Source organism: Ambystoma mexicanum, chromosome 11 (assembly GCF_040938575.1).
Source record: "Ambystoma mexicanum isolate Mex_15411 chromosome 11, UKY_AmexF1_1, whole genome shotgun sequence".
Lineage (NCBI taxonomy): Eukaryota > Metazoa > Chordata > Amphibia > Caudata > Ambystomatidae > Ambystoma > Ambystoma mexicanum.
The window spans coordinates 147146659-147170281 of record NC_090934.1 but is presented as its reverse complement, the minus strand read 5'-3'; positions in this window follow the sequence as shown (position 1 = coordinate 147170281).

Genomic DNA, 23623 nt, shown 5'->3' with positions numbered 1-23623 from the left:
TGAAATGGATAAGATAGCAACAATACTTTTATGGTTTCAAATGGATGCAATGTGGAATGAAATGAAGTACAGAAAATAACTTGATAGGATTTCAGCAAAAGACAATGTAATCACTTTCTTGGACAATTCACCCCCCCCCTTTTATGCAATGCAAGGAAATGGAAGGAAGGCACACCGTTCCCAGAAATGCAATCAAATGTAATTCAGTTCACCCCAGCAAGCTTAGACTACAGAAGTTTAAAACACAGGCCCAAAATGCTTTTATATGTGCTGGCAATGAAGTAAAAAATATGCTAAAATGCTTTTAATTCCCTCTAGAGGTTCAGGGTGAGTGAAATATACTTAATATTAGTCCAGGCTCACTCTTGCAATGATTCAGGAATGATTGGCAGGTTAAACAAATTTCTGGCAAATGGAAGCACTGAAGCGGCTGTTTTTACACGTGGAGAAATTTGCAAATCGTGGCAAAATTCGCGAATGCGCCGGGCGCGATTACAGAGGAACTACAAGGGCTATCAATATCGTTTTGGGGTCCTATGACAGCCTAGGATCTCAGCTTGAAAGTTATTGCAAGTCTCTAAGACAAACGGTCGCGGAGATATGAGCGATATGGTAAAGGTCGTTTTTCAGATTTGAAATTTTAAAGTTCAAAGTGACAAGTGACAGTTTGCAACTAGAAAATGACAGGTGACAGCTTTGCAAATGACAGGTGACAGTTAGGAGGCAGTTCTGGTTAGATTAAAATAGATTGAATTATATTATTTTAACTAAGAGATTGGTTCTGCACAGTTCTACTATGTACTCACAATATATTTAGAAATATGCCTCGCCACAGATCTGGTCAGGTTTTGGACTGGACTCCGGTCTTGGCACTTCACAGTGATCTGGGTCAGCTCTCTGGTTCTGCTAACAGCAGTCTGGGTCAGCTCTACTCTGCTGGTCTGGTCTGGGTCTCTGAAGGTGGATAGATTGAAGTCTCTATGTTTGCTTTCTGGAGGTTGATGGAGGTAGAGTATGGATTTTTCTGGCAGAGCTTACAGCTGCAGATGGAAATAAAGGTCCCTATCTGTCCTGACTGTCTGCTTTTATGTGTTTTGAAAGTGGGTGTGTGTGCAGCATCACTAGACCCTACCCCTCTCCACTTGCCATTGGTCAAATTTCCATTTCTCACTTGATTGGGGAAGGAACTGTGAGTCAGAGCAATGTCATTTTATGGCTTGCAGAGAGGACACTCCCCTGTCAAATTGCACACAATCTATATTTGATAAAAAAAGACATATTTGCACAGGTAAACATTTGTTTAAAATTACATGCACCCCTCGCATATCACAGGAGGTATCCCCTGTTCAAACTTTGCTCTTCCTGGGGGCTTGCATTCAGAAATGGCACATATTTCACTTTTTAACTGATTTTGCAATGTCGGACATTAACCCAAATTGACACACATGTGCGCAAGGAGTATGGACATTGATTGATGAAGTGTCAGATTTTTAACATGCATACATTTAGAGTAATATCCTCTTTTCCGCTAAAACCCCCCTGAACATACCACCGGTTCTAAAAACCTCTTAAAATGTGGGCTGAAAAATCACAAGAATTATGGTATCATTTATACAATTTTCACAAGTCCGCTCTATGAATGATCCATCTTTTTAGAGTTATGTTCTGGCCCCAAAGGGGTGTGGTTTCCCCCCAGCACAAGGTTGAATTTCTGTTTTTTCCAGTTCTGCCAAGCTCAGAGACCCTGCCCCTCCCAGCTTCTGCCAAGAGGAAGCTGTTTTATGACCTCTGTAATAAACCATCTGCCTGGGTGAAGGGGGTTGCATTGTTCAGAGCTCCTGTATTCTGTGGGGGCTCCCCTTAATTCAATTATCAGAGAGATGGCATATCCTTAGTGTGGCCAGCAAAAGGCAGAGAGGCCTGGGAACACAGCTGAGACTCAAGTTCCAATCCTGATGGGGGTAGTTGCCAGGCAAAATTGGAATCTCTTTAAGCCAGTTTTTAGCTACATGTCATTTCTGTTCCCCCTTTTTCTGCATTCAAATAAACTAACAATTTCACATATGCAGCTAGAATGCTGATTCTAAGTTTAAAACTATGACATTTAAACAATTGCAACCTATGTGACACTCAAAAGTAGGTCACTCAGTCAATTTAAACATTTAAATTTTTTAGTGTCTTTCAGTCCACATTTACTTAAACTGCTGAAATCCACAGCTCAGCCAGTCTTGTTATAAACCTTCAAGTCACTTCAGAATATAACTTTTCATTGTATCCACCTCTCAGTAAGTCTTTCTTTGGCCTGTTTTGGGTTCATTTATTCAGTTTTACACAAAAAGTAAAATCTGGTGTTTTAAAATGCCGGCTTTTGGATAGTGGTGAGTACTGGTAATGCACCCATTTTTGGGATTTAAGAAATGAATTCCCCACAATTCTAGGTTGCTTTTGGCAATCAGCATTGCCATTCCCAATGGTTTCAGGCTACCGTGTGGGTAGTCCAATGGGGTTTTTAGGCAGTGCCCTTCTGTGCCCATAACATCGGCAAAAATGGGTGGTAGCCTATTCTTCATGCACTTCCCTGGGCATTTTCTGGGAAGCTCTGGCCATCATGATGTTTTCAACGCCAGTACTGCACAATTTTTGAGGTAGGGCTCGGATGCATGGGTAAAAACATCCCACAATATATATATATATATCACTTACCTGACGAAGCCCGAGTAGGGTGAAACGCGTCGTTCCTTCTTGCACCTAGGTCCGTTGCTGCCTCCTTTGTCCATGTATTTTAAACAATAAAGGACACTTTGACTGCACGGAATACAAGTCTGCGTGTGGATTTATTGAAGACATCCAGCCTTTCACTTCGAGCACAGCCGGAGTGCCGATGTAATCCGGATTGGTTTCCAGTCCTTTTTTTCTACATATATATATATATATATACATGAACATAGAGATGCGCCAGAAGGCACTGAGGCAGCACTCTTCAGTACCACTCCACTTCGCCATAAACGCTGTCTACACGAAAATATGTTTAAAGAATGCTGTGTTCTTTATTGTGGCACAAAAATTGCCTGCAGACTGGCAGCTAGCAAGCAAACGTAGCAACGAGTTTCATGCCTCACACGGCGCTTGATCACACACAGTTTGTTTAGGAGACAACCCTTAAAAAACAATACAAAACATGTCACATGACAAGGTCCTGTTTGATCTCAGTCCATAGCTAATGTTGGAAGCCTACTTGCAGTTTGGCCATCTTAACATTATATTTGTAAACCAGTAGAAATGCCAACGTCGTTTTTTGTAAGTGTAAAGATATGCATTCATTTTGTGTTTCCACCCCAAGGCAAACTTAAAACTGATTTTAAGGCCAATGTACTTGCAAGATTTTGTTAAATCCCAACAAAATTAGTGGGTGATGTGACTACTAAGACAATCTCTGCAAAGTGCAACCAAACAATGCTTGAACATGTCAGAAATATATCTATAGATTCCTTCAATAAAAACACTCCAATCACAAAGTGCTTAATATATATATATATATATATATATAGAGAGAGAGAGAGAAAATCAGCATTTGATTCACAAGTACAGAGAAGACATCTCCAAACATGACAACTGATCTAAAATATGAACAAGTATTGTAAATACTATCCTTTTTGAGAAAAAAAAAGAATTTCCACAAATATTGCCAAATAGTGACATTTGCATTCAGAAATATGACACATTTTGAGCTCAAATGAATCAAAGTTTCACATGTCCTTTCCAGAGAACAAACGTTGTTAAAAGGACATTATGGGTACAAGTAAAATCAAAAAAACCAAAGAAATTCACCAGTTATGGTAAGCTATCCAACCATAACTCGCGCCACCACCATGAACTGCTAAGACTAACACCCAGGACATCAAAGATGTTTTTGCCGCCCTGCATCTTCCTTTGTCCAGCTGTCCTTCCATTATGGTGGTTGGTGCCCCTTCCCTCTCACCCTCCCTCGCTTTGCTCTGTTTACCTCTGCGATAAAAGAAAATCAAGAACCCCCCAAAAAAGGTTCCTCATGCCTTTCAAAGTTTAAAAATAGAATCAGAAAAATTATCCTATGGACTCCATCTATTTTACATTTGTAGTAAGACTCTATAAGAACATCGAACATCTTCATAAGCATTACATTTTATGCTAAAGAAAATTGTAGACAATTTGCACAGCAAAGAAAAGGTGACAGTAATAGATTTCTGTCCTGACCCCTTTTCTCTGGCATACACAATTTTAACATGAAGTGTAATATGCGTAGGAAGTGTAAAGCCATTATTTATGTGCAAGCCGGCATCCGCGACCAAGGCGGAGCAACAAAGGTTTCTGTTGTGAGCCTGTCAGGAGCCGGGAGGGACCGAGAGGGCCACTCGACTCTTACTCCACTTATAGAGCAGCATCTGTACCAGCCTCACCAACCCGCAGATTATCGCTGTCTTTGCAGGCGGTAAGACATTGCTCATTGATGCCCAAAACGTTTTGCAAAGCTTCCAATAGTACTACGTTCTGTATCAAACCCTATCACTTCAGCTGGACTCAGACTAATTACGTAAAACTAGCCAATTTCCTATTATTACTGGTTGTACCTTTTGGTCATTTGTTTTATGTGGCACTTTCCGTGCACCTAATTTCGCAGAATCAGCTATTTCACTATACTGATCATTGCACCCAAAGAGGACCTCTGTGCGAGCACGGTCATTAGCACACATCACCCCCAACACTATCGTTGTACTACTATGCCGCATTGTATTCTAATATGCCCGCGCATCTGCTACCCAATTACTGTTGTTGACACCCCCCCATCTGATCGTTATATTACTTGCCTCTGTTTTTATCCTATGCAGCCCGGCTCATCTGCCTACCAGATGTTGCGCATCTGATTGTACTAGTAACTTCCAGGCCAACGTACGGCTACTGATTGCGGCGCAGCCTTTACTTGAGGCGGTGCTCATTCTAAAGTATTAATGCTCGCTGCATGCCCATTGCTCTTTGCCTGGTTCATTTCGATATTACTGCTTACTCATATGTTCAAGTGTGTTCTATGCTGATCGCACACCTATCTTCTGTTAGCAACGTAGCCTCAGTTGCTGCTGTTAACTACTCGAATGTACTGGTACCCTCGTGCCTATTGCACACCCACTGCACACCCATTGATGTCGATGCATACTCATATGTCCCAGTGTCTTCCTTGCTAATTACACGCTTTACCTATTATTGGTAACGTTGCCTCAATTGCTACGGCTTTGTATTCGAATATACTAGTACCTACTATGCTCACCACACACCTATTGATTGTAGCGTAGCCCACACTTGATACTGGTGTTATTTGAATGTCTAGTGCCTTTGCACATTTATTGCTCAATTGATGCTGCTGATTTTGCAATAGCCTACACTTGATGCTGGTGTTACTTCAATGTTTAGTGCCTTCTGCACACGTATTGCTCCTTGCTTAGCTCGACTGATGCTTGTTTCTGAGCATTTAAATGCATTAGTGCGTTTCCTGCTGTCCATATGCCCCTCGAGTGTAGCCAAGCTCATCTGCCCCATCTGACACAGCTCCTGCACTCCTCAGTGGTTCTGCTGTAAATCTGTCACCTCACCATGCCAGACTTTAGAATTCATAGTCATAAACAATTACCCTGACTGCCCACTCACTGCCCCCTATTGGACTCCCTGCATAGGATTAAGCCTACATCCACAGCACCCCTCATTATCAACCCCTACTCTCTTCCAGCAGGTATACGGCAGATCCAGAGCTATACCGCGTTCAAACGTGCCGTCAAGACTCACTTAATCAACTGGGAATAATTTCCTGACCCATTTCTCCTTCTTCCTCTTTTCTTGTTTGTCCTCATCTTGTTCTTGTTCTATGTGCGCCCTGAGGCCCACGGGCATGTTGGCGCGTTACAAAAATTAAAATAAATAAATACTTAAATGCCCTTACTCTCTGGCTAGAGCATTTTGCTACCAACCCTACACCTAACCAACCTTGCTCCATACTCACTAGGAACTCTAGGCTAGGATCTAGATTCACCCGCGCCACTCACCACACCATACACTGCACTTCCTCTGCATCCACTCCTTTGGTTACCCCTTGCCTTAGCATCTCTGCCTCTGACACACTTACCTCTTCGAACGTCACTTCACCTAAACACAATACTAGCACACCTCACTCTATGAAAGACACCACTATCATGGGTGCACTTATCAATGCAAGATCCCTTACGGCCCCTGCACTTGATGTAGCACATCTCATTACTACCCACGATTTAGACTTCCTTGCTGTCACTGAGACCTGGCTGCATGCAGCATCCAGCCCCTTCCTCTCACTAGCCATTCCTGATGACTACACTATCATCAGATGTGACCGCAACGACGACCACTCTAAAGACTGTAAAGGAGGTGGTGTTGCCTTCAACCACAAAAAAGCAATTGCGATGTGGATCTCATCTGACCAACAGATCACATCAGCAGAACTTCTATTGGTTATACTCCCCATCTCTCACAACCAAACTGTTACCCAGCATCTCATATATAGGCCCCCTGGTCCGATCACTACCTTTGCAGACAGCATCTTGTCAATCTTAGCCGATAAAACTAAGGCTAACTCGCAAATAATACTCCTAGGCAACCTTAATCTTGGCCTCAAAGATCCTAACAACACCAAAGTTTTATACCATGCTAATTCTCTCACTGACGCAGTTTTTACTCATCGTATCCTGGAACCTACACACGAAAGAATCCTTGACTTGCTAGCCGATCTAAACTGTAACATTAGAACCATAAACAACGTACCCTGTGCCCGGTCTGACAATCACACTATAACGTTCAATATCTTAACTAACTATCAACGTCCTAGTCCTGACCTAGCACCCCCGACCCGCACCAGAAACAAAAAAGATATTACCAGAGAAAATCTCCTCCCACATATTTTGCCTACTCTCAACAATGTGCTGCTATCCTGTATCGACACTACAGTCTTAGTCGATGCATACAATACCACCATCCTCAAAGCTTTGGATACTATTGCCCCTATTAAATCCAGGAAAGCCAAACCACGGGCGCACCTTAATTCTTGGTTCACACGACAGTTGAGGGTATTGCGCAAGGAAAAAAGAAACAAGGAAGCCCGTTGGAAAAACCACTCTACCGACACGAATAAGGATAACCTCCTTATAGCGTCACTCAACTACAAAGACGCTATCTTCCTAGCCAAAAAGGAGACCTACAATAAATGCATTCTACAAGTAGAATCCAATACTAAAGAACTTTTCAAGATTCTTAAAGAACTGGAAACACTGTGCACACCACCTGAATCTTGTAATAAAGATAGTTCTTGGTGCTCAAATACACAAAAAGCACTCCTTAACAAAATCACCATGTTACAGGTCAAAATAAACGCTAAAAAACACTCTCCAGACCAACGATCAATCTAACCCCTCTCTCGCTAAAATTCACTCTACTTCACATACCCAAATACATTTCAGCTTCTCACCTGTAACCATCCCAGAGGCAGAAAATATAATCAACAAACTCAAACGTTCCAATTGCCAGGGTGACTCTTGCCCAGCACCTTTTATTAAGGAGGCCTCTCATGAGCTAGTCCCCTTCATTACGGTGTTAATTAATGCGTCATTCAGCACAGGCACTGTACCAAAGAACCTGAAGGATGCCTGGGTCATCCCCCTTCTGTAGACCCCAGCATACCTAGCAACTTCAGACCCATCACAACTTTACCATTCTTATTAAAAATCTTGGATCGGGCAGTATACATCCAGATCCAGGACTATCTGGAACGCAACAGTCTTCTTGGACTTAGACAGTCTGTCTTCTGCCCCAAGCAGGGTACGGAAACAGCTCTGTTAGACTTGTAAACCCAAATCGAGGACCTAAAAGACAAAGGCAAGATCGCCCTCCTCCTACTGATAGACTTATCAGCCGCCTTTGATTTGGTGAACCACCAAATCTTATGTCGTCATCTCAAAGCAGCAGCACACTTTTCAGACAAAGCCACCACTTGGATTAAATCCTTCCTGGCCAACAGATCCATGAGGGTCTTCTCTCCTATCGCCTCAGGTGACCCTGCTCCAGTCCTCTGCGGCGTGCCTCAAGGTTCTTGTGTTTCACCTACGCTTTACAATGTGTTCACAAAACCACTCTTTGACAAACTCGACTATCTGGGTATCACTTACACAAACTATGCCGATGACACCCAGATACTCATCCCAATCTCGGTCAACCACACAGATGATACTAAAGCCCTAAACAACATGTACTTGATCATCCAAGCTTGGATGGCCCAACACGAGCTCTGTCTCAATGATGACAAGAAAGAGCTCCTCATTCTGGGTTCCCCCAATCGACTGAGCAAACTAGACCCCTCATTCAAATATTTTGTCATCAACGGTAACTTCATCAATGTAACCAATGACACCAAAATGCTAGGTACCTACCTAGATTCCTCCCTCTCCCTCATAAGACAAACTTAACATGGTTACTTCAGCATCCTCTTACACCTGTATACTTATCACTGCCTGCCGGCCTTTCATCACTACTATTATCTGCATCACACTTGCTAGAACTCTAATCATGTCAAAATTAGATTACTGCATTTCCTTATATCTTGGGACTAGCCAACGTAACATTGGCAAGCTCCAAGTAATCCAAAATAACGCCATGAGAGCTGCCCTGAATATCCCCAGGAACCAACACATTTCTGACGCCTGTCGACACTTGCATTGGCTCTCTCTGGCTCAAAGAATCTCCTTTAAAGCTTTGATCCTCACACACAAATGCTTGACTGACAATGCCCCCCCTTTACTTGGCCACCCGCTTCTCACAGCAAACCTCAAATCGGCCACAACGAGCAGCTCAAACCCATTGCCTCTCTATACCCAGATATAGATTGCAAAAATCTGGTGGGACTAGTTTCCCTGTGCTCGTTTCCAAACTATGGAACTCACTACCAACATCACTTAGACAAGAACCTTCATTCTCGGTCTTTAAGAACAAAGCCAAATTCTGGCTACTGGCCCAAGACCCTATCAACCACCCAGTATAACTCAAACACAATGTTCTACCTTTCACTGTAACTGCTTCATCCTCACTGTAATTTATCAATTATATGTAATCACTCTTTATATATCTCTACTTCTACACTATGCCTGCAATCATGTAAATACGTGTTACGTTGTTAAGTAAATGCTATCCTGCTATGTATGCTATCATGCAAATACTTGTTACGTTGTTACGTTTTTAAGTAAATGCTATTCTGCTATGTATGCTATTGCTATATATGCAACCTCTAGACTGTAACCACAAGATATGTGCCCAGATGCCTTTTGGCCAGGTGCGCTATATAAACCCATAATGTGTATACAAAAATACATGCATAAACATTACACAACTTTGTTTTAAGACATTAAGTCATCCGCCTCTAAAACTATTTAAAGAAACCATTCAAACAGAACAGCTAGTAATATCACTCAACAAAAGTAAACCAGTCACCTCTAAAAATGTACACACCTCTTTCAAAAAATGAAAATAAGCAAAAAAGTAAAATTGAAAGTAGTTTGCATTACTCCTTACAAACACTGTAACACAGTACAAATCCATTGCACCACAACAAGTGCACTTTCCATATTAAAAGCACCAGGGTAAAAATTGCCCTACTGCAAACCAATCTATTTTTTATGTATTTTTGCATCAAGACAAACATTTCTGTACAGCTAATACCATTCTAGATTAGTCCTACTGCAAACTTTCCTATACTGCAAAAATACACTAAATATGCATCATGTTCACACTATGCCAAAATTGTTAATCTGTTGCTCATAATATGCCAAACTGCACGTTTCATAGTGCAATTGTTCCAACAACACAGTTAACATACTTTAGCACTCCACACATAACATAACTTTGTTCACTCTTTTTTCAATACCTCCTCCTCCCAATATTGTATTTCAAGCTTGCTCATTCTATTGCAGCATTCATACTCCTTCTAATTATATCTCAACATTGCTCTTCATTCAATACACCACCAATTCCTCATTGCCTAAAACAACTGTCTTTCATGAACTTCTATACCACAATTTAATTTCTTATTCTTCCATACCCCTACCCACCTCAAGTACTCAATTCAAACCCAATGTTCATACTCATTGCATTCCAATTTACTAACACAAATGACCATACATGCACACTCTTTCTCACCCTGTTTCAATTAAACCCACACAACCCTCACACCTATAAACTAAATTACACTAATTCAGCACCCACTGTTTACACCAACACATCATAATATTCCTACTTATTAAATGAAACCACCACTCCCTTACTCACTAACAACAGTACTTGTCAGCACATTCTACTATTAATAGTTTATTTCCCATTCCCCATCACACAAATTAACTTATTTTATACAACCCCACACAATGTCAATGTCATATTTACCCAAGCCCATCACATCTATACAACTTCATACTCTTCCAACCTTCCAACCACACCTATTATCCCACTAAGCAATTTCACAGAACTCTTTTCATCTCTACAATAACACCCACACACCCATATTTTGTATACAAAAATACATGCATAAACATTATACAACTTTGTTCAATTTTCCCAAAAGAACCCAAAGAAAATATAGAACATTTAAAAATAAGAACAAGCCATTAAGTCATCCGCCTCTAAAACTAGTTAAAAACCATTCAAACAGAACAGCTAGTAACATCACTCAACAAAAGTAAACCAGCCACCTCTAAAAAAGTACACACCTCTTTCAAAAAATAAAAATAAGCAAAAACATAAAAATGAAAGTCGAGCTACATATAAACCTAACACTATAACTACCAATGTTAACATAGCCACAGTAAATGTTCCAGAAACTCAATGTAACAGAAACATTTTTACTGTAGAGTTCCTAACAATCTCATAAAAATCGAAAAAGTTACGTTCTATGCTTAAAAACTATGGCAGAATATGAATCCTCAAAGCTCTAATTGGCAGCGCATTTCTACTAAAGAAAAACATGTTTCTATTGATTTTAAACAGAATAAAACAACTAACTAATGAAGAGGCTTATAACAAGAACAATTATACCCAATTACCATAGACAATAATGGGTGAGGCTTTGAAGTGGTAGCAGAGACTACTATTGCAAATTTAACCCTTTTGAGAAAAAACTTCCCAACAAACGTTCAACCAAATGTTCCTTTTGTCCAAACGAGCTGCCCTGTGTACAAATGGTTGTGCTGCTCAATATGTAACATATGCCAACAATCTTTCAAATCTTTACATCAATTTCTCAATCACTATGTGAAACTAAAAGACAAAGTAGAACCACAACTTTACAAACCATGGACTTCTGCCCAGTGTGCATCCACACTGGACTAGGAATTCATTAGCCTGCATTTCAGGAACTGCTTGCAAAATCAACTTACATCACATCAACATGTTAACAATACACCATTCCGCTATGCAAAACCTTGTCCTTAGATTGTTCTATGCAAAAAAAACCTGCTCTAGAACTGAAAAAATGTAAAAATATTCTCCTACATGGAATAGACAAAGAACTCCTTCAAGAAATAGTACACATCCAAAGTAAATATTTGGGAACTGAAGATGACTTGGAAATTTCAGTAACTTCAGAAAACATTAGTGAAAACCTCACAAACACCCACCTCCTTACAAACACATACAAACTAGAAACAGCAACATTTCAAAACACATCTGCTGAAATATCAGACAAAGTATGTGTCTGTTGTTGCAGAACTTTTTATAAAAAGAGTACCGCAATAGTAGAAATGGCCTACAAAAGAGAGGACAATGTGGAATTCCAGTGGTTCCAATTAGCTTTATATCAAGAAGCAGAAAATAATTATAAAAAACGGACACCTCAATAGTTTGCATATACTGCAAAAAAATGTATGCTTGACGACAACCAAATGCCATCACATGATATCACTGCTAATTTAAAAATCTTCAACGTCCAAAAGCTCTCAAACAACTTAGTTTGTATGAGAGCCTCATAATTTAAACAGTACACCAATTTCTAGCTATAATATGCCTCCATCCAAGTAAATAAAAGGCATTTGTGGCAAATGAGGATTTGACATCGTAGTGTGCAAAAGCAACCTACATCTTACGATGCACCTCGACAAAATATTGTGAATTTAGTGCTCTGATCACAAATCAGCACAAATGAAAGACTAAGCAATGTACCTATCAACAACATGGTACCACTGAACAAGGAAGCAGAACTAATGCGATGGATACTGGAATCCTTGCCATCACATGGAAACTGAATTCAATTGGAGAAAAGGATAATCCAGATTCTGTCCTAGAACACTAGAGGACACTCTTCCATCCTAAGCATCGAGGGGAGGAGAACATTAAAATGATGTGAGATTTTTGTGTTACAGGAAACATGGCTGCGTTATAACCTACATGTTGATGGTTTTAAAACTATGGTTAAAGTTGCCGCTCACGCGGGAAAGGGTCAAACTGTTGGTTGCGTAGGTATGGGTTTTGGGAATTCCCTTTCACTCGCTGAGTTTGATATAGGCCTTTCTTCTCCCTATGTGTTAGCTGGTAGGGTGTCATGGAAGGACGTCTCTAGTGTGGAGATTCTTAGCATGTTTATCTATGACCCCCATCCATTGATGATATGAATGCCACACTAGAAAATATTGAATGAATGGTTGATGCACAATCCTACACCTGGGGGGATGGTGGCTGGGGATTAACATTTTTAACGTGCATTGACAGCTGAATTTCAAAGATTTGAGAATGATGGTGAATTGTCACATTGCTCTCCTGTGTTTCCACTTAAAAGTCATCATAGTTCTGGTAGATATTCTCAACTGGTTAATGGTTATACATGGCTGTAGTTATTTGATGATTATGGGATGAAGTATTTGGATCATGCTTTTAAGCAAATGGACTGTCACACTGACACTTGGATGAACAGGGAATTCTCCCATATCATTTTTGTGAATAAGAAAGTGGGTATTCTTGTGGAGCGATATTATACGGAACAAACTGTTATTAGTCACCATTGTAGGCTATGGGTTACTATGATTGGGGGAAATTATAATTCCCCTACTGGATGTTTTTCTGGCATGAGAGTAAATTTGCAAGGTAATAGGATTTGTTGGAATGAATGCAATGTACACACATTCTAGATTTTGCTTTCTGCACATACATCCCATAACCCTTTGCTCACTCAGGTCCACAGCACTGAAATAGTTAGAACTTTGGATGAAATATCACAATCCATGTTAGGAACAATAGTGATGGTATCTGGAGTTTTCATCGAATGCAAATGCATCTAAGTCAGTTCCATCAAATTTTATTCAACGAAAATCTATTCCATCGAAATGCCTTTTCTTTGGATAAAATTCAATGGATTTCAATGGATATAAGGGTTAGGGCAAGGGTTATAATTAGTGTTGGGGTTAGGGCAAGGGTTAGAATTAGGGTTGGGGTTAGGGCAAGGGTTAGTGTTAGGGTTAGGTTAGGGTTAGGGTTAAGGGGGGTGGGCATGGGGTTTGGGGTGAAAATGTCAGCACTGGACAGCACAATGTAATGTTTTAACGTAGAAAATAAAAGCATCAAAATGATATCTTTTACATTTAAAGTACATATCCATTTGATGGATATTTTCGATGCATATTTTTTGATGCATTGTCTTTTCGATGCATCTTTTTCGATGCATAAACCATAAACCAATAGTGACATGCGCCAATGTTAAGATCCATGAAAATGCTTTTGATATCATTACTGATAGAAAAAAACATGCCTAAGAAAGAGCATACCTTGCTTATGGGGATCTGCCTTTTTGAGCAATGGCGGAAAAGCAGAAACGTTATGGACTCTTACGCCTAGAATCTCATACATGGTTAAGGTCTCATAGGCAGGATGTCAATAATGACAATTGGAAACTACTTTTCAGCTTGCTCAAATACAATGACAACATTAAACAGGAAAAAATGTCATTGGAAATTCAGCCATAGAGGTATCCTATTAGTGAGACTGAATGGGTAAAATATGTCAATGAGCTCTATTACATTAAAGAAGGGGTATTAAATCCCTAAACACGTCATAAGTGTAAACACATACCTGGTGACTTCCCTTTTGATTTGGAAGATATAATCAGTCATTGGAAAATTAAAAACACCAGGGCTCCTGGGCCGATCTTATTCCACATTTAGTAATTAAGCATAATCCCGAGCTCTGTGTGTTTTTATTGTTGAAAGCATACATTTCCATTTGGTATAGTGACAAGATTATAGATTGAAAAAGACTATCTTTTTTTTCAACTTATAAAAAGGGTGATAGAAATACAGCCCAGAATTACCGACCATTAGCCATGATTGACTCAACTGCCAACATCTTCTTTAAACTCCATACTAATACTCTGCAAGGTTAAAAGATGGATTTGTGAAAAGAATCTTTTACCCTGGAAGCAGACTATTGTTTGTGCGGGGTATAGTACCCTAGATAACATCTGGGCATTACATTATATAATGACTGAAATAAACAGGGACACAGGGACACGATTGTACGTCTGCTTCTGTCATGATGCCTACCCCCGGAGCACTAGGCCAGGCCCAGCACCCCCGGGAGCAGGCATCATGCCCCCGGGTAAAAGCCCAGCGGCCCCTTATAGGGGCTCTTTGGACTCTGTCCTGGCGCCATTGGCGCCAGGCTCATGTTGGACATCAGTCGTGGCGCCATAGGCACCAGGCTCATAAAGGAAGGTGTTTTGTGCACTTACCTGATGCAGACCATGCTGCAAGATTCAGGCCTCCCTGAGACCTGAAAGGGACTATTTTTTCATTGGGACTATTTTGCCACTCGGGCGTGGCCAGGGAAGGATACTTACCTGGAACTACTTTGGGGGCTATTTAAGCCACGCCTAGACAGTAGCTCACGCTTCGCGTTGTTCTGCATCCAAGCAGCTGCACGCTCACCGTGTCTGCTCCTGCATCTGGTCTCCAGCCACGCCCGCCTCGATCCTGGAACACCTGTAAGGAAAGAAGAGAAGAGAAAGGTGAAAACCAAGAATTTTATCAAACTTCTTACCTGCATCCGGAACCTTCACGCCAGCGTTCCTGAAAAAAGACTTTCATTTAAAAGCACTGTGTTGCTCGCTGCAGCGCCGCGCTTCACTCAACTGTCCTTGGGACTTCTTCTGGCTCCACCGCAACTGTCTGCACCGGTCGCCACATCTCTGCACCTAGGGGAGAGAAGAAGAGACAACAGGTGAGCAGAAGGAACATATGAGGAAAGCCTAATTTTCCACCATAACACTTACTGGTCTTCTGTTGGTGGACCATTCCTCATTTCGGGTCGGCGCCTCTTCGTTGGCAGGTACCGCACCCCGGCCCCTATGGGGAAAGGACAAAAGACATTACTGGAGGAATATAAAGACATTAAGAGGGATCGCCCCCATCGCTAACTCACCTGAGTTTTCCATCGGCAATTCAATCCCTTAACGCATCGCCTTCATTCTGCACCTGAAATAAAGGACAGATCACAGGTTAGGAAGACAACAGAAAAGGAGGCTCTACACTTGAACTTTTGTAATCTTCATACTTACGGCGTTCCGCTCGGAAAAGTCAAGTTGATTTTGCCAGCGCCATTCTGAAAACCAGTGAAGTAACTGGACAAACATGCTCCCCTGCACCAGAAGTAGGATGGAGAGTTCATCCTTTCAAACCATAAGGTGAGCTTCAACCGGGGATTTCGGAGGAAGTTAGAGAAGAACGAAGGGGAAAAGGGGGGAGCAAGCACACTATTCTGCAGACTGTTAATCTCCTTTCTCATCTGCAGAAGGATATTCCTACGGGCCAGACAAGCAAGATTTGAGGGTCCTGTTCAGTCAGTGTTCCGAATTCTGCGCATCACGCTCGAAGAGGCCACAGCAACCCAGACTAGACCAGTGCCTCCGTGGGAGTCAGGTGAGCGTTACAGCTTCATTTATTAGTCAGGGGCTTTTGAAACTGAGGACAGAGGTAAACTATGTTGCAAATTGGAATATTGGAAAATAGACCCCACATTGTTACATTTCATAAAATGTATGTACACAAACACATCTGTTCAGTTCAGGTTGGACTTAGAAGCAAGATTGACAAGCCCTGTTTTACCAATCTTGGGCTAGAGCAAGGATGTGTCCTTGCTCCTGTATTATACAACCTCTACGTTGCTGACCTTGACAGTGCTAGAGTGGGTTGTTGCAATTTCCCCCCTAATATCGGTCAAGAGCCTGTCGGTTGGCTCTCCTTTGTGGACAACCTGATTGTGATGGACCGTACTCCGCTGGATCTTCAGAGTTCTTATAATGCTGTAATGAAGTATGCTAGTAATAATTTAAAAATAATACTCCACAAAACAAAGGTCATGATCGCTGGTGGGAGATTCCGCAAAAGCAAAGTCTCTTATATCTGGAAAATCTGCAGAGTGCCCCTGGAGATCATTACCAGGGTGTGTCTATCTGTCATGTCCCTATTCTGGCACATAATGAACAGTCTGTTGGCAGGAAACGCTTTAAAAAATTGAATCTTATCCGTGGTTTTATCATGAGGAAGTGAGGCCATTTGATCAAAGGGCACATCCACATTTATAACATGAGTATCATCCCAGGGGTAATCTATGGTCAGGAGGTCTTGGAACATAAATTCATGAAATGGCTTAATCATTTGGAGGGAACATTTGCAGAAAGGTACTCAGAATTCTGAGGGCAGTTCCCATCAAGGCAATTAGATGTGAGTTAGGTCTCACATCTTTAACCAGCTTATGAAAAGTATGTTGTTGCAAATTGTTTGTGAAAATAATCTGGAATAATCCAGGTGAGGTCACCCTATTGAGTTATGTGAAAAATGTAATGGTGAAAAATAGTGGCAGGGGAAGCATTGCTAATCTAGAAAAGACAGTAAAAGGTGTAATGGTTGATATTGACCTGGAACTTCTGTAAATGAATAATCTTGGAATGTTCTATGCATTATTAAAGATAAATGCTGTGGAATGGGATATCATTAAGATCATTGCTTCCCTAGTTAAGAAAAGTATAATGTGATATACTGTAACCAACACTTTGACAAACAACTGTGTAGTTAATTAGTCAAGTGCTGCTCAGAAGAATTGAAGCACTTTATTCTATATTTAATATTAATGTCTTACCGACTATAGAGTATGTAGGTATGCGGCAAGGATTGCCATTTGAAATACGGAAATGCAGATATTGTGGAGAGAAACTTGAAACCGTTAGACATATATTGACTGATTGTAAGAAAATGGAAAATCTGTATATAAAAAGTTATGGAAATGATGTTACCACAGTTGACCGTATAGTTACCAATTAATGATGCTCTACTTTGCATTCGGGTGACACATTGGTGATAACAGCATGGGCTTATCACGTGTGGAAAAAGGTTTATGGGAAAATGAGAAAATGAATGTTTTCTTTTTAATATTTTGAGGTATCATTCGGAATGAACGGATTGTCTCAGTGGAAACAGTTGTACATATGTTTAGGAACTTGTCACTTCTTTACAAGACATTGATTGTAATATGATTGTTTTTTATTGTTGTTTTGCCTTTTTATGCATGATTACTAGTATAAAGGCTCTTTGAGCTGTAAACACTTATAAAAAAAAATAAAACATGTGTGGCAAATTAGTATATTTGCCATTAGATCTTAAAGAAAAATGTAGAAACTCTAGAAGTATGACGGCCAATAGAGCAGTCTTTGATTGTGCTTGTTCATGGTGTACCAACAAAAGGCAAAAAGATTTCAAAACAATAGTCAACTTAAACAAAGACACACACTAAAATATCTTAAAGAAAACAATGAATGCTACAGAGAAATAAACATAGAGAAAAAGTTAAGAACATCCACCCAAATAATTGATGATTCACCATAAACTGGCCAATTTAGACCAGTATACAATTCACCCACTACATCCACTACATTCCAAAGACACTATGAAAGATGCATTAGAAACATATCAAATGCGTAAAGCCAAAGGATGTCCATTAAGCATATGGGAGAAAAGTGTAGAAGCACGTTCTTTTCCTCTACTCTTTCCTACATTAAAACAAGTACGGTATGATGAAAGATCCACATAAATTAGTGCATCAGAATATTGTTCTTTACAAATGTATACTGAAGACCCAAGAGTCTGAAAAAATATACAATATATTTTGCACCTCCTGTTCAAAAGCGAACTAGCATCTCTAGGTTATGGAGTTGCATACACATTAAAAACAGGCTCTAATTTCTTAAACATGCCAGCTCCTCAACTGCTTCAAAATATAAAAGACATATATGAGTTTGGCAGTCAAGTATCACAAATCTCTTGGCAAACATACCTGGTACAAAAGAATACTGGTTCCGACGTCACGTTAATGTACGTTGTACACTAAGGAACCTAGGCCCACCCACATGGTTTGTTACTTTAAGTTGTGCAGAATATGCATGGGATAACTTGCATGACGTCTTACACACTTCAAACCAACATAAAGAGTGAATAGACAACAAAACACCTGGTCATTGTTTCTAGATACTTTAACCATCACTTTATTACCATGCTGCACTCCCTCTGTAATAACATGACCACTCCACTCTGAGAAGTAGAAGACTTCTTTTGGAGAAAAGAATATCACTCCAGAGGAGCATCACACATCCAAATGCATTTATCTGTAAAAATGCTCCCATATTTGGCCATGAGAGTGATGCCATTGTTTTAAAATGTATTCAAAAATTCATTACCTGTGACATTCCTTCAGAAACCACACAGAGTGACCTATGTAGACAAATCGTACACTTCCAAAAACATAAGTATGGCAAATACTGCCTAAGTCAGTATAAAAATATAGGTAAATGGTATACCAAATGTTGCTTTGGTTTCCCTAGTTCAGTTTCCACCAAAGGACAAGCAAATAGCATGATGTCTTCTGTTAGACACAAAGTATCAGGAAAATCCCCTAAAAACACATACAACATTAAAAGAGATGAGACATCCAAGTACATTAATCATTACAATATAATCATATAATCATTGCCCTCTTGTGGAATGCAAATATAAAAAGACATACAATAGGTTGCAGACAATTCTACTACAGTTGCATGATATGGCACATCTCACATCACCAAAGCTGGGATGGCATATTAACTGACAAAAACCTGTCACAACATGTTTTTACAGTTTTTGTATAAAAATGCTCTCACATAGAGACTGCAAGTGCTACAAAGATGCAGGTGGTTTAACAGGTACACCCTTATATGGGAAATCTGAAAACATTGGGACCCATTATGACCCGGGCTGTAGCCGTGGCGGTAAAAAGTCACAGCTTCCGTCTGAGTTGTTTTTTTTCCAGCACCTTTGGGGAATTACCAGGTCATTACAGCCCCGGTGGTCCCAGGAGCCAGGTGCAGGAAAAAGTAACCCCCATTCCCATTTGAGTCCCATAGGACGCAATAGGAATTGGGATGACGGTAGCACAACTGTGCTACTGTCAAAGTCTGCGAGCAGTTGCAGTTCCGCCCACCAGGTCTGGGTGACGATCCACCCACCAGGTCAGACCTGGCAGGCGGGAGGGCATCCGGCCCGCAAACTTGTACTCTGCCGGTTCTGTAACAACGGTACTGGTAAGCCTACCGGCACTGTTGTTACCGACTGGCAGGGTCGTGATGAGGCCCATTATCTGGCTAAACTTTGGTTGGGCTTCATCACGAACAAGGGTACCAAAATCCTACCAAGAGATAGAAACAATAGCCACAAATGAAAGCAACAGCAAGGATATCTAAAAAAACAATTTAATTAACACATAGGGCCTCAGTACAAGTTTGCTGGTAATTCCGGTTACCGGCACTCTTTCTGGGCTGCAGCACTACGAGAAGGAATTCTGGTAACAACGGTGCAGATAACAGCATACACTGTGCTACTTTTGCTGGTAGCACAGTGTACCCAAACAGCGGGACCCTCTAGAAGCAGTGCCAGAAACATGGGAAACCCCAGAAATGAGGCTGCAGTGTGTCCCACCACCCCTCCAAAACGAACTCTCTTCACCAACCCTCCCCAACTTATCCTCCCCACCACCCCCTCTCCAACTAACCCTCCCCAAAACACACCCTAGGTTGCAGTAGTGTCACAGAAACTTTGGTACCGGGCCATTTCCCTGGCCTCTTTTCACAGGACCTGTCCTTTTGCGGTGACCCTGACCTGCGCAGGGATTGGCGCCTTGGGCTGCCCTGTTAGGAACTGGCAGGTGTAGTGATGGTCGAGGAGGGGGCGGAACCAGCCATCTCCCTGCGCTCTTGGGCCGCCAGCAGGTAAAGGGTGAGGGACTAAGCTAGTATCGAGATTGGCTTGTTCCCGCCCCGGACCGTCTATGCAAGCAGGATTGTTGCACAAGAGGAGCGGCCCAGGGCATGGGGATAGCGCCGACTGGTGGCCTAAATACTCTCCCATATCATCCTGGTTTCCACTGCTAGTGGCGCATGAGTCCAGCCATCGCCTCGTGCCGTGGCTCAATTTGCACATTTCGCACATCCATTTCATTGGTATTGGGGATCGGTGGTGGAGGTGGGCTGTGGAGGTCTGAGGGGCTGAAGGAGGGACGGTGGTAGGGGCTGTGGTCTGGTTACTCCTCATGGTCTCCCTATCCTCCTGCCAGGCATCGTTGTCTGTCGAGGTGGCAACATGTAACATATATTGGAGGCTGGTGGGGGTGATGGCCGTCTTGGTGAGCCACTCTGCTGTGTGTTGTGCTTTTGTTGCTGTGTCTTCGTGGCCATTGCTGGTGTTGCTTCAGGGGCAGCTGGCTGTGCATCCATGGGCATCGGTGGTGCTGCTGCAGGGGCAGCCGGCATGCTCACAACACCTGTATTTCGCGTGGCCAGTGCTAATGTGGCTTTGGTAGTGGTGGCGTGGGTCACAGCTCTCCTGCTTTGAGTGGGTGGCTGGGATGTGCTTGGTCCACCTTGCTTGCTGTCCAGACAAGGTGCCTGTGGTGGGGGCAAGGTAGGCATGCCATTATTCACCTCTGTGACATCCAATGTCCTTGCTAAATGCAGTTCATACATTGTGTGTCATGATACCTGTGCATGGAGCTATGCTTTCAGGATGGCTTTGATGCGTGCATGCAGGTGAATGTGTTACGGGTGCCCCTGTAACACATTCACCTGCATGCATCCATCAAAGCCATCCTGAAAGCATAACTCCATGCACACCACCTTGGTCTGGTGTATGCCTCGTTTATGTTTGTTTGTTTGTTTACTTTTCTTAAATAGCTCACCTGACCCAGGGATATCTGGGCACTTTAAGGCAAGTAGCATGTTCCAGACATGATCAGAGTAATAAGAATACAGTAGCTATAGTATAAGGCAAGTGTCATGTTACACACCTGATCAGAGTATTAGGAATGCAGTAGCTATAGTAGAATCTTACATTAAAATACAGAAAAGTGCATACATGGCAAAAAGGAGGAATTACACAGAGGTAGGATGAGGAATTTAGGTATAAAGGCAGTGAAGGACAGTTACAGCACCCAAAGTGTGGTAACAAGGTTAGAAATAAAGTCAGGACAGGGGGATAGTCGTTCTACTGAGAATCGGACATGTAGGCAAGTCAAAGGAGCAGGAGCTGGTGGGTGAGATAGGGTCTGTGGTCACAAGGATACTTGGATAGTTTAGGGGGTGGCATAGCTAAGACAGGTTAGGTGCTAGCTAGTTCTTGCTGAGTAGCCAAGAGATGACACATCTTCTGACGTTGGAGAATACTTGGAAAGATTTAATGTCAGCGGAGTGTTGCACAGTTGGTAGACCATAACTGGGAAATCGGAACCGCCTGATCTTTTTCGATTAAATCTTGGGACCACCAGGCAGGATGGGTTGGAGGATCTGGTGGTTCGTGTGGATGATCGTAGGTTGTATTTTTCAGTGAGATATGGAGGGGCTGTGTGGTTTAGAGCTTTAAAGGTGAGACATATAGTTTTGAGTTCCATTTTCTCTTTTATGGAAAGCCATTTGCATTATGTTCTGGTGGTTGATATGTGCTCTCTTCTCAGAATGTTTAGTGCAATGCAGCTCAGAGAGCATTATTCTGCATTTTCTGTAGTTTGATAATTACAGTCTTGTTGGCGCCTAAGTAGAGAACTTCACAATAATCCAATGTGGACATTATAAGTGCTCTAGCTAATGAGAGGCACCTTTCTGTAGACAAAAAGGGTTTGCAGGTCCTTATCAGTTTGCTTGTGTAGTTAGTGGTAGTTCACTTGTTTGGAGAGGTTAGAGGTGGCATCAAGATAAAACCCTAAAGTTTTCACATCTTTGGCAATAGGGATGTTGTTCACGTCTGTATTGAGTGTAGTGTATTAATTTGTTTATGTTGCCTGAAGAACCGACCAGGAGGAGTTCTATTTTGTTATCATTCAGGCAGAGGCCATGGATGGCCATCCATGCCTGAATGATTGTGTAGATTTCGTTCACACATTGTACATCAGAATCATAAATGCCTGTAAGGGGTAGGAGTATCTGGGTGTCATCTGCATAATTTGTATACGTGACACCCAGACGGTCCAGATCATCAAATAGCGGCTTTGTAAAGATATTATACAAAGTTAGCGATACGCATGATCCTTGGGACACACCACAAGTAATAGGTATCGGGGCAGCTGAAGCGGAAGAAGAGACAATTTGCATAGTTCTATTGTTTAAGAACCATTGGATCCACATAATGGCTGTCTTGGAGAAGTGTGCTGCTGAGGCGAGGTGATCACAGAGTACCTTGTGATTGACCAAGTCAAATGCAGCTGATAGGTCCAAGAGGAGCAAGATTGCAAGTTTTCCATTATCTTTAAGTTTGTCAATCTGGATTTTGAGATCAATAAGGGCAGTTTCTGTCCCATGTTGTGGTCTAAAGCCAGATTGCCGAGTTCCTAGAAGTTTGTTGGTCTCTAGGTAGTGTTGGATTAGCAAATATGAAACCTTGTCCAAGAGTTTTAACAGGAAAGGGACTTTGGTGATTGGTCTATAGTTAGTGGGGATAGTAGGGTCTGACATTTATTTTTTAAATAAAGAGATTACCCAAGATTACTTCAGGTTACTGGGAACAGTGCCACTTGAGAAGGATGCGTTAATTAGTTTGGTAATAAATGAGACCAGGTCTCTTGCCGCAGCTATAATAATCTGTGCGGGGCAGCTGTCACCCTGGCAATTAGATGGTTTCAGTGAGGCTATGATTTTTTGAACCTCAGGTACTGATACATTGGTGACTTTAAAATCCAAAGGCTGTTGGGTAGAGGTAGCTGGGGTCTGTTTGGATGAGGCTGGATCATTTAAGAATCACAGTTTGTCTGCTATTCTAGTCTGAAGGCCAGTAATTTTGTTGATGATAGCATTTTTAATGTTTGTGCACCAGAGTTTGTCTTTAAGGCAAGAGTCGATAGGTTGGATGGGTGTCTCCATTTCTCTAAGAATGATGAAGAATTCCTTAGTGCTAGATCCTGCTTGGGTAATTCTATTATTGAAAGTGTCCCACTTAGTGCGGATGATCTCCTCTTTATATTTAGTGGTGATAGTGGCAAGGTTAGTTTT